Raw genomic sequence first — 15,818 nt, forward strand, 5'->3', positions numbered from 1 at the left:
TCCCCCTAGGTGGCGACCATTTTTCAAGGGATATTTTCAGCAGATTGCATACGAATGGCCAGACCGCATGAAATCTGCTTAATATATGCAGATTTCTTGGTCTAGCCATATCCAAGGGATCTTGCTTGAAACTGTGTTGTATTAACCCTTTGATTGCCAGCGTTGCTGTAAGCGATCTTCAAAATAGCCGCTAAAAATGCCAGCATTGCACACAGCGACTGTTCTTTTAGTATAAATAAATACACATACAGCCAAGTTAATTAATTGTTTATCTAAATATTGCACCCAAAAAACAACAGTCGCTGTGAGCGTCGCTGGCATTTTTAACAGATATTTTGAGGATCTCTCACAGTAATGTTGGCGCTCAAAGGGTTAATAAAAAGGGGTTGCTTGGCAGTTTTCACACCTATTTTGACAACTTTGGCATTCAAATGGTTAAGGATGATGATTTCCTTTTCTCTATTGGTGGCTGCACTGTATATTGAATGTCAATTCTTAAAATCACCCTATTTAATTGTAATCTACTACATGTGCATTTTTGTTTGGAGCCAGTAAGGTTATTTTTGGAATGTGGGTGGAAACTATAGTACCTGGTACCCCTGGAATCAAGCATGTGGAGAATTTACAAACTCCACACAGGTTGGGAATGTGGTTTGAATGGAACCAAAACCTCAGTGTTGTGGGGCAATAATGCTAAGTAACACTAATTGTGCTGCTAGGTATAATGTAACTGTATAAAGATTCAAAGTTCCAGGATTTATTTACAGAGACACTGATTCTAAACAGATTGGAGGTGACAATTTCTAACAGCATTTACCGTCAGTGTAAAGCCCAGTGGGCTTTAAGGACCATACACACTAGAAGATTATGTTTCCAATCTGGCTGGTTGGAATGAAAATCTGGAAATTTCTGGGAACAAATTACAATCGACCATTTGCTCCCAAACACTGCAAAATGGACAAAAGCAGTCATCTGCATAAAGGGTCATACACACTAGAAGATATGGTATCAATCTTGTTCAGAAAGGGGCTTTTGAATGATATTGATGGCAAGATCTTCTATTGTGTATGCCTAATATCTTTAACAATGTGCCCGCTGCTCACTGTTAATGATATTGACATCTTCCAGACATGCAGGTCAATCTGCCGGAATTGCTCATGCCATTTGCACCCAGTGTTCAGTGTGAATGCACAATATCTTTCATGATCAGCTCAAGGGATATTGTTTACCAGTATCTTTCGTCTTTCATATCTTCTAGTGTGTATGGGCCTTAAATTGACCAATATGTCTGTAGCACCAATTTGTGTCTATTTTCCTTTACACTGACTGTGAGTGCTGTTTTACATTTACCTCCAACCTATGAGTTGCGGGTTCTAGATAAAACATTGATAGGTGGCGTAACTAGAATTTTTTCACCCCCTGCCCAAAAAAATTCCAGGGGCAATATACAGTATATATGGTTAGCATCTATCAATCTGTCCAGTAGGACCTCTAGCAGCTGTCTATCTATCGATCGATTGATCAATGGATCTATTTACACATATACAGTATACATATGTAAACATGCATGTATAATATTGTGTTAACTTTTCTTACTTTTTAAACTCTGCAACCATAATGCCCACAACAATTAAGCTTTGTACACACGGGCATAAATCGCTGGCAATATGGTCACTGAGCGGCCATATTGCCAGCGATTGGAGTGTGCACCGGCGATAAATCGCCGGGTGCGCTCCCGTTTATGGCCCCTAATGGTTGCTGGTCGGAGGAGCATGCTCCTCTGACCAGCGACTTCCCCTGCCTCTTCTCCCGGCAGTAAGTCATTTTCATCAGCGACCATCTCTGGTCACTGATGAAAACGGGACACTGAGCAATATGATTGCTGAGCAATATATTGCCAGCGATCATATTGCACCGTGTGTACGCACCTTTAGAATATTCTGGTCCAGATGCTGAAAGTAGACTTGTCTTTGTAGTGTATACACAGTATCTATATAAAAGGCTCAATAGAGGTGATGTACCACCAGTGAACACTAGAGGCCACTCGACAGACCAAATTACTTCATATGAGGTGTGGGGACACCTAGAAGGGGATCCTACCACTGGCTGCACAGAACACATTTGCGCTTACTAACGGGAGTTTTTTCAATCCACCCAAACTCCAGACCAAATTACTCTTTACAGAAAGTGAAAGTAAAATGATCTGTTTCATACTTGCTGGATACGGAGAGAGGGAGCTGTGAAGACAGAGATTGGATGTAGGAGCAGATAGGCAATGCAGAGTTGTTTGTATTTTAATCTTTTTTGCGTACACTCAAACAGGTACAATTGAGTTGCAAGGGGATGTTGTCACATAGGCAAAGTTCAGAAAGTGTGCATCGATGCAATTGCGGGCAGTGCAAAGTGCTCCTGGTAAGGCATACTTCTTGCAGCAAGTATAATGTAGGTGTAAATGTGGGTACTTGTGGACAATCACGGCTCCCACGATGTGCATCGCATAGCAAAAAATCGCATAGCAAAAAATCGCATTGCATGCGATCCCATCGCATGCGATCGCATGCGTTTTTCAACAGAAAAGCATCCAAATGCATTGAAATTAGTATCAAACATGTTCAATGGCCCCCAAATGTCATTTTTGAGGCTGTACCACCCCCACTATCAACGCGAACCCGAAGCGTGGGGAGCGCAGCGAGCACGCGAGGGGCGGCGGTACGCGTCCTACGACATTTTCATACCCCCACTATCCACGTCGGCATGGAGTTGAGAATAGAAAGTGTGGCGAGCGCAGCGAGCCACCGAGCCCGAAGCGCGGCGAGCGGACACGGATACCTTCACAGGTATCTGCGTCCCCACGCGGGGCTCGCTGCGCTCGCCACGCTTCGGGCTCGGTGGCTCGCTGCGCTCGCCACACTTTCTATTCTCAACTCCACGCCGACGTGGATAGTGGGGGTATGAAAAGGTCGTAGGATGCGTACCTCCGCCCCTCGCGGGCTCGCCACGCTTCGGGTTCGCGTTGATAGTGGGGGTAGTATAGCCTCAAAAATGACATTTGGGGGCCATTGAACATGTTTGATACTAATTTCAATGCATTTGGATGCTTTTCTGTTAAAAAACGCATGTGATCGCAAGCGATGCGATCGCATGCGATTTTGTAAAAAAAAATTGGTTAAAAACTGCAAAATCGCATCCAATCGCATGCCATCGCATGCCACTATATATGGCATGCGATGGCATGCGATGGGAGCCGTGATACTCCACAAGTACCTAAATGTGCATTGTTAATGGTGACTTGTAGATAACCAGGAATATACATAGGCGAGGGCGCACCAGAAGATGTGTACAACTCTACATAATTATCAATGCACATATTTATTTCTGTGCATGCAATACAAGAGCACATAAGTCTGATTTCAGACCAATTCAGTATTGCCCTTATTATATGACTAGGTGACAGTTGTGGGTAGCTTGTAATAAATTACTGTTCTTATTATTATTTTATTCTTTCATTACTATTTAATTGGGGATGCAGTCAATTTACCTAGAGTCAAAATACAGACATGTTTTAAACACCAACATTCCTTATTCCAACATGGTCAAAATGCCGACACAATCAAAATAGCAACATTTAAAATATTGACAGATTAAAAATGATGTTTTCTTTGAAACCAACTTGTTCATACTTTCCCATCCCAGTGGACAATAAGAGGAAATATAATTGTGTTCCGAACAGAGCGAGACACCGTGCTTAAAGCATCGTGAGCGCATGCGAAGGGAGACGGTACACTTATACAGGTTCCTTGTTGACCTATATCGACATATTCACCCCAAAAAATCATGTCTAATTTTGGCCTGTCAACATTTTAAATGTTGACATTTTCACCATGTAGACATTTTAATTGTATTTTGACCATTTTGCTATTTTGACTAGCCGCCAATGGTCGTTGGTATTTTGACCGTAGGTAAACCACACTAAATTGTTTCATTGCTTAGCTTCAATATGCACTTTTTAGTTCAAACCCTGCAAGCAGAAACTGTAAGAAAAATATATTTTTTTTACTATTAAATGTATACTTAAGAAATGTTGGCTTCCCCAAGGTGAACAACCACACCCCTATAGTGCAGAAGCAAGAGCTGCATGATTGACTTGTTGACGGCAGAGTATGTTAGGTCATTCATTTTTGTAAGGACTTCCCACAATGTGCACTATCCTTGACCCATGAAATATTATACTGTAAGAATAGTACCCAAATCGGGATCTGGACTTTGGATCAACATTCATTGGTTCAAGCACTATTGGTCAACATGCATTAGGTCGACACGGAACACAAGAAAAACTCATGTCAACCTTTTCTTGTGTAGACCAGTTTTGTGTCAATGTTTTGTTGTGTCAACCTTTTTTCCATGTTGACCATGTGCATGTCGGCCTGCTAAATGAGGCAAGATACTATAATAGTCAGCACTGCTGCACAGATTGGATGTGGTCCTTAGGTCAACAATAAAAAGGTTGACAATTAATAGATCAGCCACTATTGGTCGACAGGCCATAAGTCTACAATTGAAAAAGGTTGACATACCTTAGTTGACGTGGTCAAAAGATCGACACATGCAATAGGTCGCCATGGGAAAGGTCGGAATGAAAAACTTATACGGTGTCCATGTTGACCTATGTTGACATAAATCATGTTGACCTTTTTTCACATCAACCTTTTCCATTGCGACCTGTTGCTTTTGTCAACCTTTAAACCCTGTTGACCCAAGGCATGTCCACCATTTTATACGTATGGCACGTCGACAAATAGTGGTAGAACTATTGACTGTCGACTGTCTTACTTTCGGCCCTTTGACCCATTCCCGCACAGATACTGTATATACTGTACTGCAAATGCAATGGAAAGAGAGAGCTCATACCTACATATAATTAATACCTTACTAAAGGTACTACCTCTGTCCAGGGGGGCACCCTGTCTCTGTCCCAAGGGATGATGTTTGGCTACCTCCTTCCAGGTAAGAAACAGATTTTTGGTGCAAGATAGGCTGATGCAGAGTTTGCAGCTCTGCAGTGTGCAACTATTCTTTTTCTTGGCTTCTAGATTCAGCCCTTGGCTATTAATATTGTATTATTTTATGGCCTTTTCTCTTTCTCACATTTTCTTAATTAAATTAATCAATATAAATAAATTAAATCAATCTGCCTTCCACTTCATACTCAACCTCCAGTTTCCTTTACTGCCCTGGGGCCTCTTTTTTGAAAAACATTCTTTCTATGGGTAGTGTAGCAGCTAATAAACCGCCATCCTGTCTGCCACTGCTGGGCTGCAATATTTCATAGATGTGTACCAAAGCGTTTGAAAATGAAAAGAGGTGATATTTCCTATAACAACCAATCAGATTATGTCTATCAGTTTTCTATTGCAAGACAGAATCTGATCATTTTTAGAAGCTGTAGTAAATACACTACGGATAGTGTTATTTGCAAAAAAAAAAAGCATGGGGTTCCGTGTATATCTCTACTACTGTTCATGATAGATTTGAAGCAAAATTCATAGTGGGCACTGTATGCCTATGACAATTTGATTTGTGACCTTCCGATGGAGAAATAAGGGCAGAGTAGTATAGCAAGCATGTCCTAAATACATTTAGCAAGCTTGGAATATGAGTGATATACCGTATTTGCCGGCGTATAAGACAACTGGGCATATAAGACGACCCCCCAAAATTTCCACTCAAAATATAGAGTTTGTTATATAAGTGCACCCGGCGTATAAGACGACCCTCCCACTTGGAGGCATGTTTTTCAGGGGAAAAAAGTAGTCTTATACGCCAGCAAATACAGTACATATATAGGAGGCAGGTCAATATCTCAGCGATTGATAACATCAGAGATTGTACCTTTGTTGTAAAAATGACATGGCACTTTAGTAAGACCCATTTATTATTATGCCCTACTATCAACAGTATCACATTATAGCAACAAATTGCCATAGGTTGTTTTATAAGAGCTAGGCTAAATGTAATAATACTGTATGTTAGCAAAGCCCACGTGCTGATAGTAAAATAAAGAACAATACATTTGACTTAAAATGACTAATATTTCTAGGTATAATCAACTCTCATAATTGAAATGCAACATGGTAAATAAAAGGAGAGAGTCAGCATCTTGGCTTTGTCCGGCTACTGCTTGACAACTTAGATCACTGTTGCTGCCATGGCATGATAAACTCACACACCTGGTATTCATAGTGAGCGTGATTTATCCACGTTGGTCTTCTCCATGGAATTTAGTAAATACTAGAATACATTTGAACTTATTCACATCACTTGAAATAACAATATACATCACTTGGATGGCTTCAGCCAATATGAATCTCACTGAAATAGCGTCTAAGCTTATATATGAGTAAATGAAATATAAATATATGCAATAGAAGTAGTAGCAGTTGCACATAACAGTGGTCTGCGTTTATTAGTTGGATCACTCAATTTTTTTTAGTAGATAGGTTACATTTTCTGCTGATTACTGAAAGGGTGTAGAAGGAGGAAAACCATATGTGATAGACATGTCCTTGAGATAGTGTACAGTACTCCTACATATCTCTGCTGTTTACATACTGTAAGTTAACAAGTCATGTGAGATGCATTAGTGAAACTGAAAGAGACGTTATACCACAATTAGTTTTTGAGCACCTGCAGTGCTGGGGCGACTCATGGCTGTGTGCAGGGCAAACCCACCATATCCTGCTTTCACACAACAGAGTTTATCTTAAAAAAATAATAATAATAATAATAATTCACAATTCATGTTAAATCCAATACAGGTTGAGTATCTCTTATCCAAATATCCATTATACAAATAGTTCCGAAAACCATACATTCCAAAAAGTGAAAAAAATTTTTTTCCTAAAAGCACTACTGGGGACATCTGTAACAGCACTACTGGGGACATGATATGTAACTGGCACTAAATATGTGCAAGAAAATGATTGCTTGGCATTCAAATTGAGTACCTGAGATTGTACCCAAACTTTGTTTCATGTTTTGAAACCTTGTTTTATGCAGAAATAAAATATACTTGTGTGTATTTCATGTGTTTGATGTGTTTGTACAACATAAATGCAAGATACCTCAAGATACCTTTATGAAATATAAAAATATTCTGAAATACGGAATAATCCGTTATCCAAAATTCTTATTGTCCCGAGGGATACTCAACCTGTATTTATCTTACTCATCCCAGACATATCCTATAGCTTGAGCCCCACCCCAATATTTTTTTTAATTATTTAAAGCTGTCCCTCCAATGTCAGACTTCATAGTAGAATTTTCCTATGGATTGTACGCTTGCAAGCCTCTTACCATGTTATCTATTTACAACCAGTACTGTTTTATTAATGCATCCCATTTGTAAAATGCACAGTATATTCCAGTACTATTTAATTAAAGATTAAATAGATCAACGTTAATTTAATGGATAAATATAGCCCAACATTTTGGAGAGATAGTGTTTGGGGTTAATTTAACTGTAAAAATAAATCAGTGTTTTTATTTTTCATATTTCCTATATTTCCTATATAATGGCATTAATATATATTAGATTTATTACTCTATGTCACCAAGAAGAGGTCATAAATATCACAAAACAGTATACAGTTGACTACAGGACACTGAATGTAGGACTGGAATGAGGTGATAAGGGCAAAGAAAAGAGGTAATTAATGTAAGAGCAGAGATGGAATGTTAACTGTTAGTAGTTTAGATATGTAAAAGTTGGAGGAGTAATTAATTACATTGAAAGTGAAGATTATGAGCTTATACTGGATTCTGTAGTGAAATGGGAGCCAGTGAAGGAGCTGAAAAAGAGGAGTGGTTTATTCAGATTGTCTGTGTGTGTGTGTGTGTGTGTGTGTGTGTACATGTGGTTGTGAATGTTCATATATTCGCTGTAAAGCGCTGCGGAATATGTGTGCGCTATATAAAAAATTGTTAAATAAATACATAGACAAGGAAAGACAGTCTTGGTGCCCAAGGCAGTGAAAGGCTTGAGGGAGAAGAATGGAAGAGAAGGGGAGTTGGCCATCAATAGGAAGTATGGGAGTATTAGGAGATGGATTTTTTGAGGAAATGTCTTTATGGAATTTTAGCAAGTAAAAATAGTTGTTGAATTCAATGGATTATATTATAAAACAATAGTTGAGCAGAGGAGAAGAAGTGAAGAATATATAATTGAAGATGGTACAGAGACAACTTTGTTTGGATGATTGGGAGGAGATGAGGGTTTTGATTGGAGAGTGATATAATGGAAATTTAAAAAGAGAATATGAATTTATAGTGAAGGATGTAAAAGGTGAACAGGATTTTCACTAAAGCCATTTTGCAGTGCAAGAACATTTGGGAAGCCAAAGTCTTTAGAAATAAATAATTCTCATTTTTAGCTCATTGAACTGCTGACCAACCCTCCCCCCATTTTAATGTAGCATGTTCTGCTTTCACCATTCAATATATTGATGCTGCACTGCCAGTTTAGATAACAGTAATCTCATTTTTCCTGGTGATCTGGTGTTCATTACAGAGACTAAGCTAAGTGACAGTGGAAGGAGGTCTGAGTAGGATAATAAGGAGAAACTAACTGGTCCTCTTGACTACAAAATAGTGCAGCTGTTTTTATTTGGTGATTATAAATGATTTGCCACTTATATAGTAGTGCAGCTTTAATGTATATATAAATTGTGCCCAAATGAAAAGGAGACTTTTGCTGTAGTAGCATTGTATCTAATCTCAGTGGGTTAATGTGTTTTCCGATTGCGTGATGTTTTTCCCTGTTGCACATGCAAAGCGAACAGCTTTGCCTCAGTTTTTTCATTCCTGGAAAGTTATGCACGGTTAGATGCATGATGATTCCCCAGATCAGAGCAAAGAACTGTTATCCAACTTCTTTTCACAGAAGGTGAGCATGCTTCAGAAATTTATCCCAGGATGAAGGTGGTGTACAGAGAGCAGTGTCTTGGATATCACTGCCAAGGTTGTCGCATGTGATGTGACTTGGTTTCACCACTTCGACTCTGCCTCCAAATGGATGAGCATGGAGTGGCGGCATCCCGGCTCCCCTCATCCATAAAAAGCAAACTCTAGCCAGAACACTGGAAAAGTGATGGTCAGTTTCTTTTTCGATGAAGAAGGACCTCTACTCATCGATTGGTTGGAATGGGGTGAACACTTATCACTGAATGGTACTGCAAGAAGTTGCTGAGACTGAAACAGGCCATCAAAAACAAGCGCAGAGGCAAGCTCTCGAAAGGGATAGTGCTGCTTTAGGACAACGCTAAGCCATATGTGGCCAATAAGACCCTTGTCCTGCTGGCAAAATTTCAATGGGAGGTCCTGAAACATCCTCCATACAGCCCTGATATCACTCCATGTGATTCCCATATCTTCAGCACCTTACAAAAATCACTGAAAGGTCAAGGTAGTGACAAGGTAGTACAGGACACCTTGGAAAACTGGACCCATCAGCAACCCAGTAGTTTCTACACTGAAGCCATCCACTCCCTTCCTACTTGCTGGGATTAGTGCATCAATGTCAATGGCAATTATCTGTAGTTGTAATGTTACACATGGGGCCAAATGGGGCCAAATAGGGTGTGTGAATAAGAAAGTGAGAGATTTTGGAAGAGTTTCACATATTTTTAAAGCGGCAATCATTTACACTAAAAAACAGGTTGATTTTGCCATGTAAATTGCCGCTTTAATAAAAATGGGAAAACTCTCTCAAAATCTCTCTTTCTGTTTCTCACACCGTATTATATTTGGCCCTTGAACTGTACTTGAATATTCCTTATTTAAAATTATTCTTTACATACAACCGTAGGCTCCTTTTCATTTGGGCACACCTTATATAAATCGCAGGTCTCATTCTCAGTGTTAGGTCATTGAAAATAAGTGTCTCTCTTCACCTTCATGGCTGGCCTGTGAAGTAAACATTAAAAACCTACTAACAATTCACAATTCATATCTGAAGCATAAATGCATGTCAGCAAATACACTGCCGCCTGGATAGATACCTGGCAGATGAGTGAGAGTATTGAAATCATACAATGATTTGATCTGCAGCTGAGAAACACAGCACAGTTCATTTCTTTTGTTAGGTTTCCAGATATTTGTCTATGTGGTAAGAAAGCAAATTATTGTTCTATGGGGCAGCTATTGAAATTCTTTCGGTTACATCATGACAACCAAGAAATGTGTTTAACTTGCAGATTTGACCCATACCAACAATAATGCTGCCATTATAGGATGTGATGAAACAACTGCAATAGACAGTGATATCATTACAAGCCATGTAGGAGGTCACATCTGCTGGACCACTGCTTTGATATATAAGAAAGTGTAATGATGATTGCAGTTACATTTAATAGATTAATAACAGACTAATAGAGAAAAACATAGTGTTTAAATTAGTTTCATGCCAGGATATCACATTTCCTTCTTTATATTCCATAATGGTTTCTCCAGGATGAATATTTTCATTGTCACCACCATATCATTATATTTCAATATTCCACATTTTAAACAAATGTATCAACATTTTGTTTTAAATGTAGTATGTGCTAGTAATAAATATACTATATAAGTGAAGCATGTATGCCAATTCAGCTGATGATTCCTCTGTCCCACCACCATGTCTGGGACTGTGTTGTTCCAATCTGATGGGCAATTGGGATGTACATTATGTCCAGTTCTATTGAAGGTGGGCAGGGTTGCCACTAGGAATTTTTGGGCCCAGGACTGATTTCAGGTTCGGGCCCCTCTGGGCACCCCATCTCTCCCCCTCTCCTCCCTCCCCCCCCCCCCCCCCTTCACTTACCGCCCCCCTCCTGCTGCAGGTCACAAAGCACAGGCTTCTTCAATGCAGGATGCCGGCGGACAATTAAAATGCAGCACTGGCTGTTGTTGCCAATCAGAGCTCATGTACCGGAAGCCACTCTGATTGGCTAATGGTACACAAGCTCTGATTTTTTCTTCAAACAATGAAAAACTGATCATGTAATAAACTCAATCCTCATTATGTCCCTTCACTCTTAGGATTTTTCATTCACCAACTTTTACCATATGCCATTCCCACTCTACAAATGCTAGCTTCTTTGCTTCACATTATCCATGCCTCCAGCACACAAAACTGTAAGTCTACAGTATCTATCGCATTCTTCATTTTTGACCCTGCACCCTTCTCTTCTTCTCCCGAATAGCAGATGTCTCCTAGTTTGTCTATTTCTTGCCCTAGCCAGTATACAGTCTTGTATTTCCTGTCAGCCTTCTCTACTCCCAATTACTGCTTTCAGCTAGCGCACCTCTTCTATCTGTCCTCTCTGTCTTTAAGTACACTTATCTATGCTTCTCATGACCATACATTCTATGCTTCTCGTGACCATACAGCATTTCTCTAAATTATCACCTTACTTATTTCTCATAGGCATCCAAATTCTTTGAGCTGCTGCACAAACTCATTGCTGCTGAGAGGTGGGAGGAGGGTACTTATTGCCTGGGTCTGATGAAGGCGCCCAGGGTGGCCTAGGCAAACCACTGCCCCTGTCTCTCCTCCTTTCAACAGCAGCATTGATCTCCAGCCAGCACATGCTGCTGTGTGCTGGCTGTGCTGTCAGCAGTAGCTTCTACCTGTATCAGGTGGGGTTGGAGGGTGGGGGTACTAGATTTGAGGTCCAATTTGATTTTCCATTAGATTCGGCATTAGATCTTTGCATTTAATTTGGCATTAGATCTGTACTTTTGTATTATATATCGATTTCAATATCGAATTTGATTTACATTCATGGCACAGTGTACACATTCGATTTACTGTATCGAATTCGATATTTACGATATATTTTCGAATCAAATGTAGATTGAAAGCATCTTAAAAACCATTAGATTTTGCTTCAATTTTGCTTCTATAAGCTAAATCGAATAGAAGACCTGTCAAAATCGAAGCGTGTGCACACCCCTTTATTGTATTTCAGATAGGATATCCACTCTCACTTATAAATCACTGAACAGGTTAGATCTGCCCACCTGCAGTGCTGCATGGCTTTGACAAGATGTAAAGTTACATTTTAATTTCATTTTGGTCCCAACTGTGAATCCCTTCTACCTGTATAAATGAGTGCTTACAAGAGACATTTGGGTATTTCCACTTATTGCTTAAATCCAAACATACTGTACACACAATAGTGCTATAAAAAGTGATAGAAAGCAGTGTATAAGCAGTGTATTCCACTATAAATAGGTTCCAGTCAGGATGCTTTATTCATCTGGTGTTGGCTGCAGGAATGCGGCTTTATTTCTTGCTGATCTACAATTATTTAGAAAAGGAAGTCGTTTTTATGGTTTAAACCTTTAAGGAGTTATCTTAAACTTACCACATATTACTTAAATAATGGGACTCCAATGTCTCAATAATTAAGCTGTGTCATGCATCTGCAAGTAAAAAGGCTGACACTTGCTAGAAGATTACCCTACTGTATCTTCAAAGTAACCTGCTATGACCTTTTGTCTTGCTGATTTTTTTTTCCTGTCAATGTGACTTTTATTATAGCTTAAAGCCATTAATGTTTCAGCTAATCACTTTGTCTATTGATTGAATGTTTATCCTTAAAGAAAAAGTAAAGTACATTACTTTTAGAATCTAGACTATTTCATGTTTATTGTATATCGCTATATCCTACGTGACTGTGTGGCCCTTATTCTGATCTGTGCGGCCGGAGCCGCATACGTTGCTCCGGCCGCACAAACCAATCCCCGCCTACAATACGGATCGCCACGGCCGTCCGTACGCGGACGGCTGGCGATCCGCATGAAAATGGTGGGGCGTACGCCTCCACCATGGTGGGAGCTGCCCCCTGCATTCGATGGTCGGCGACCATCGAAGGCAGGGCCGCACGCTCCACCAGCTCCCGCAAGCTTAGACCACACGGACAATCGTCCGTGTGAAAGCTTGTATGGGGGCGGAGAGCTGACATCCGGCGATGTCAGCTTTCCGCCCCCATCACTGGCGTCATAGCCTCATTACCATGCATACGCCCCGCGTTTGCATGGGAACGCCCATGAAACGCTGGGCGTATGCATAGGGTAATGAGGCTATTAAGCCCCTCACGCCCCTATACGCCCCCTTTGCGGCGTATACATTTTTTGTGCGGCGATTTCCCCTGCACATGCGCAGAGTGACCTCTGCGCATGTGCAGAGTGAAAACATCGGCGGTACGGCCGCACGCGGGCCGTACCGCCGAGATCAGAATAAGGGCCTGTATTATTATTATTATTATACTTTATTTATATGCCATCACAAGGGATCTGCAGGGCCAAATTAAGAGTACATAAAGGCAAAACAAGAACACAGTGAGTTACAGTTGAAGAAAATGTAGGACAAGTACAGGGTATACACTTAGCTGCAAACACTGAAATAAGTATCAGAGTTGCAGAAAACTTGAGGGATTAGATGTCATCAAAGGGAATATGGAGTAGTAGGTAGTTTAAGTAAGAGTTGGAAAAGCAAGTGAGGGAAGAGGGTCCTGCTCGTGAAAACTTACATCCTTAAGGGGAGGTCTAACAGGACTGACATGGATGAGGTACAGATGGAGCACCTCTCAGCCAGCGGCGGGGCTCACCAGATTGCCTCAGCTGGCGAGATGGCGCTCCATCTGACTGGGATGCAGGGACCCACACGCATGCACGTCCCAGTTACCAAGCAGCGGGGGACGCAAACCCTGCCCATCTCCACTTCAGCATCAGGGACAGGTGGTGGGGACCCAGGGGAGCTCTGTTAGAAGGTGGTGTGTGCGCATCCCCTTCTGGTGACTGGCGGTTTGCGATCCGACCGCCAGCTCCCGGATGGAAGAAGCTGGCTCCATCTGTAGATTGTAAATAGGGAACAGAGAATTAGGCTTAGTTTGGTGAAGAATTAGGGAGAGGGAGAGGATAGAAAAAAAAAGATGCACTTTCATTAACCCCTTACCGCCGCAGCCTGTTTTTGCCTTCCTGACAGAGCCCTTTTTTCAAATCTGACATGTATCACTTTATGTGGGGATAACTTTTTATTGCTTTTACTTATCCCAGTGATTTTGAGATTGTTTTCTCGTGACACATTGTACTTTAAGTTAGTGGTAAATTTTGGTCGATACAGTCTGTGTTTATTTGTGAAAAATACCAAAATGTCGTAAAAAAATTGAAAATTTTGCAATTTGCAAAATGTTAAATTTTCTGCTTGTGAGACAAATAATCATACCACTCAAAATAGTTAATAACTAACAAAGACCATATGTCTACTTTATGTTGCCATCATTATTTCAACCTCCTTTTAATTTTTTTGGACACTAGGAGGCTTAAAATATGAATAGCAAATTCTCAAATTTTCAAGAAAATTTCAAACACTGATTTTTTTAGGGACCAGTTCAGTTCTGATTTGACTTTGAGGGACTTGTATGTGAGACACCCCCATAAATGATGCCATTTCAAAAACTGCACCCCTCACAGTATTCAAAACAGCATTTTGGAAGTTTGTTAACCCTTTAGGTGTTTCACAGGAATTAAAACAAAGATTTTCAATTTTAATACATTTTTCTAAGGAACACAGTAGATTTTACTAGAGAAATGTGACTAAAAATTGATTCCCCCAATTCTTTTGTTTTCATAAATATCCTATATGTGGCCCTAGTGTGCACGTTGACCAAACCACAGGCTTCATAATAGAAGGAGCACCTACTTGATTTTGGAGCCTCCTTTTTATGAGATTATTTTTTAGGCACCATGTAGGTTTCTAGGCACCATAAGATGCTAAAAGTTAGGAACCTCCCCCACAAATGACCCCATTTTGCAAACTACACCCCTCAGGGAATTCATCTAGGGGTATAGTGTACATTTCAAACCCCCAGGGGTTTCACCAATTTTGGTACAACTGGGCTGTGAAAATGAAAAATTACATTTTTTTACACAAAAATGCAGTTCTGGCTCAAAATTTTTTATTTTCACAAGGAATGAAGGAGACAAAGCACCCCAAAATCTGTGCCGCAATTTCTCCCGAGTACGTCAATGCCTCATATGTGACCAAAAAATACCATTTGGGTGCATGGCAGGACTCAGAAGGGAAGGAGTGATATTTGGATTTTGCAGCACAGATTCTGGTGGAATGAATGGTGGGTGCTATGTCGCATTAGCAAGACCCCCGAAGCACCAATACAGTGGAACCCCTCCACAAGTGACCCCATTTTGCAAACTACACCCCTCAGGGAATTTATCTAGGGGTATAGTGTACATTTCAAACCCCCAGGGGTTTCACCAATTTTGGTACAAATGGGCTGTGAAAATGAAAAATTACATTTTTTTACACAAAAATGCAGTTCTGGCTCAAAATTTTTCATTTTCACAAGGAATGAAGGAGACAAAGCACCCCAAAATCTGTGCCGCAATTTCTCCCGAGTACGGCAAAGCCTCATATGTGACCAAAAAATACCATTTGGGTGCATGGCAGGACTCAGAAGGGAAGGAGTGATATTTGGATTTTGCAGCACAGATTCTGGTGGAATGAATGGTGGGTGCTATGTCGCATTAGCAAGACCCTCGAAGCACCAATACAGTGGAACCCCCCCACAAGTGACCCCATTTTGCAAACTACACCCCTCAGGGAATTCATCTAGGGGTATAGTGTACATTTCAAACCCCCAGGGGTTTCACCAATTTTGGTACAACTGGGCTGTGAAAATGAAAAATTACATTTTTTTACACAAAAATGCAGTTCTGGCTCAAAATTTTTCATTTTCACAAGGAATGAAGGAGAC

This window comes from Crinia signifera, chromosome 4, assembly GCF_055691185.1.
Source record: "Crinia signifera chromosome 4, ASM5569118v1, whole genome shotgun sequence".
NCBI lineage: Eukaryota > Metazoa > Chordata > Amphibia > Anura > Myobatrachidae > Crinia > Crinia signifera.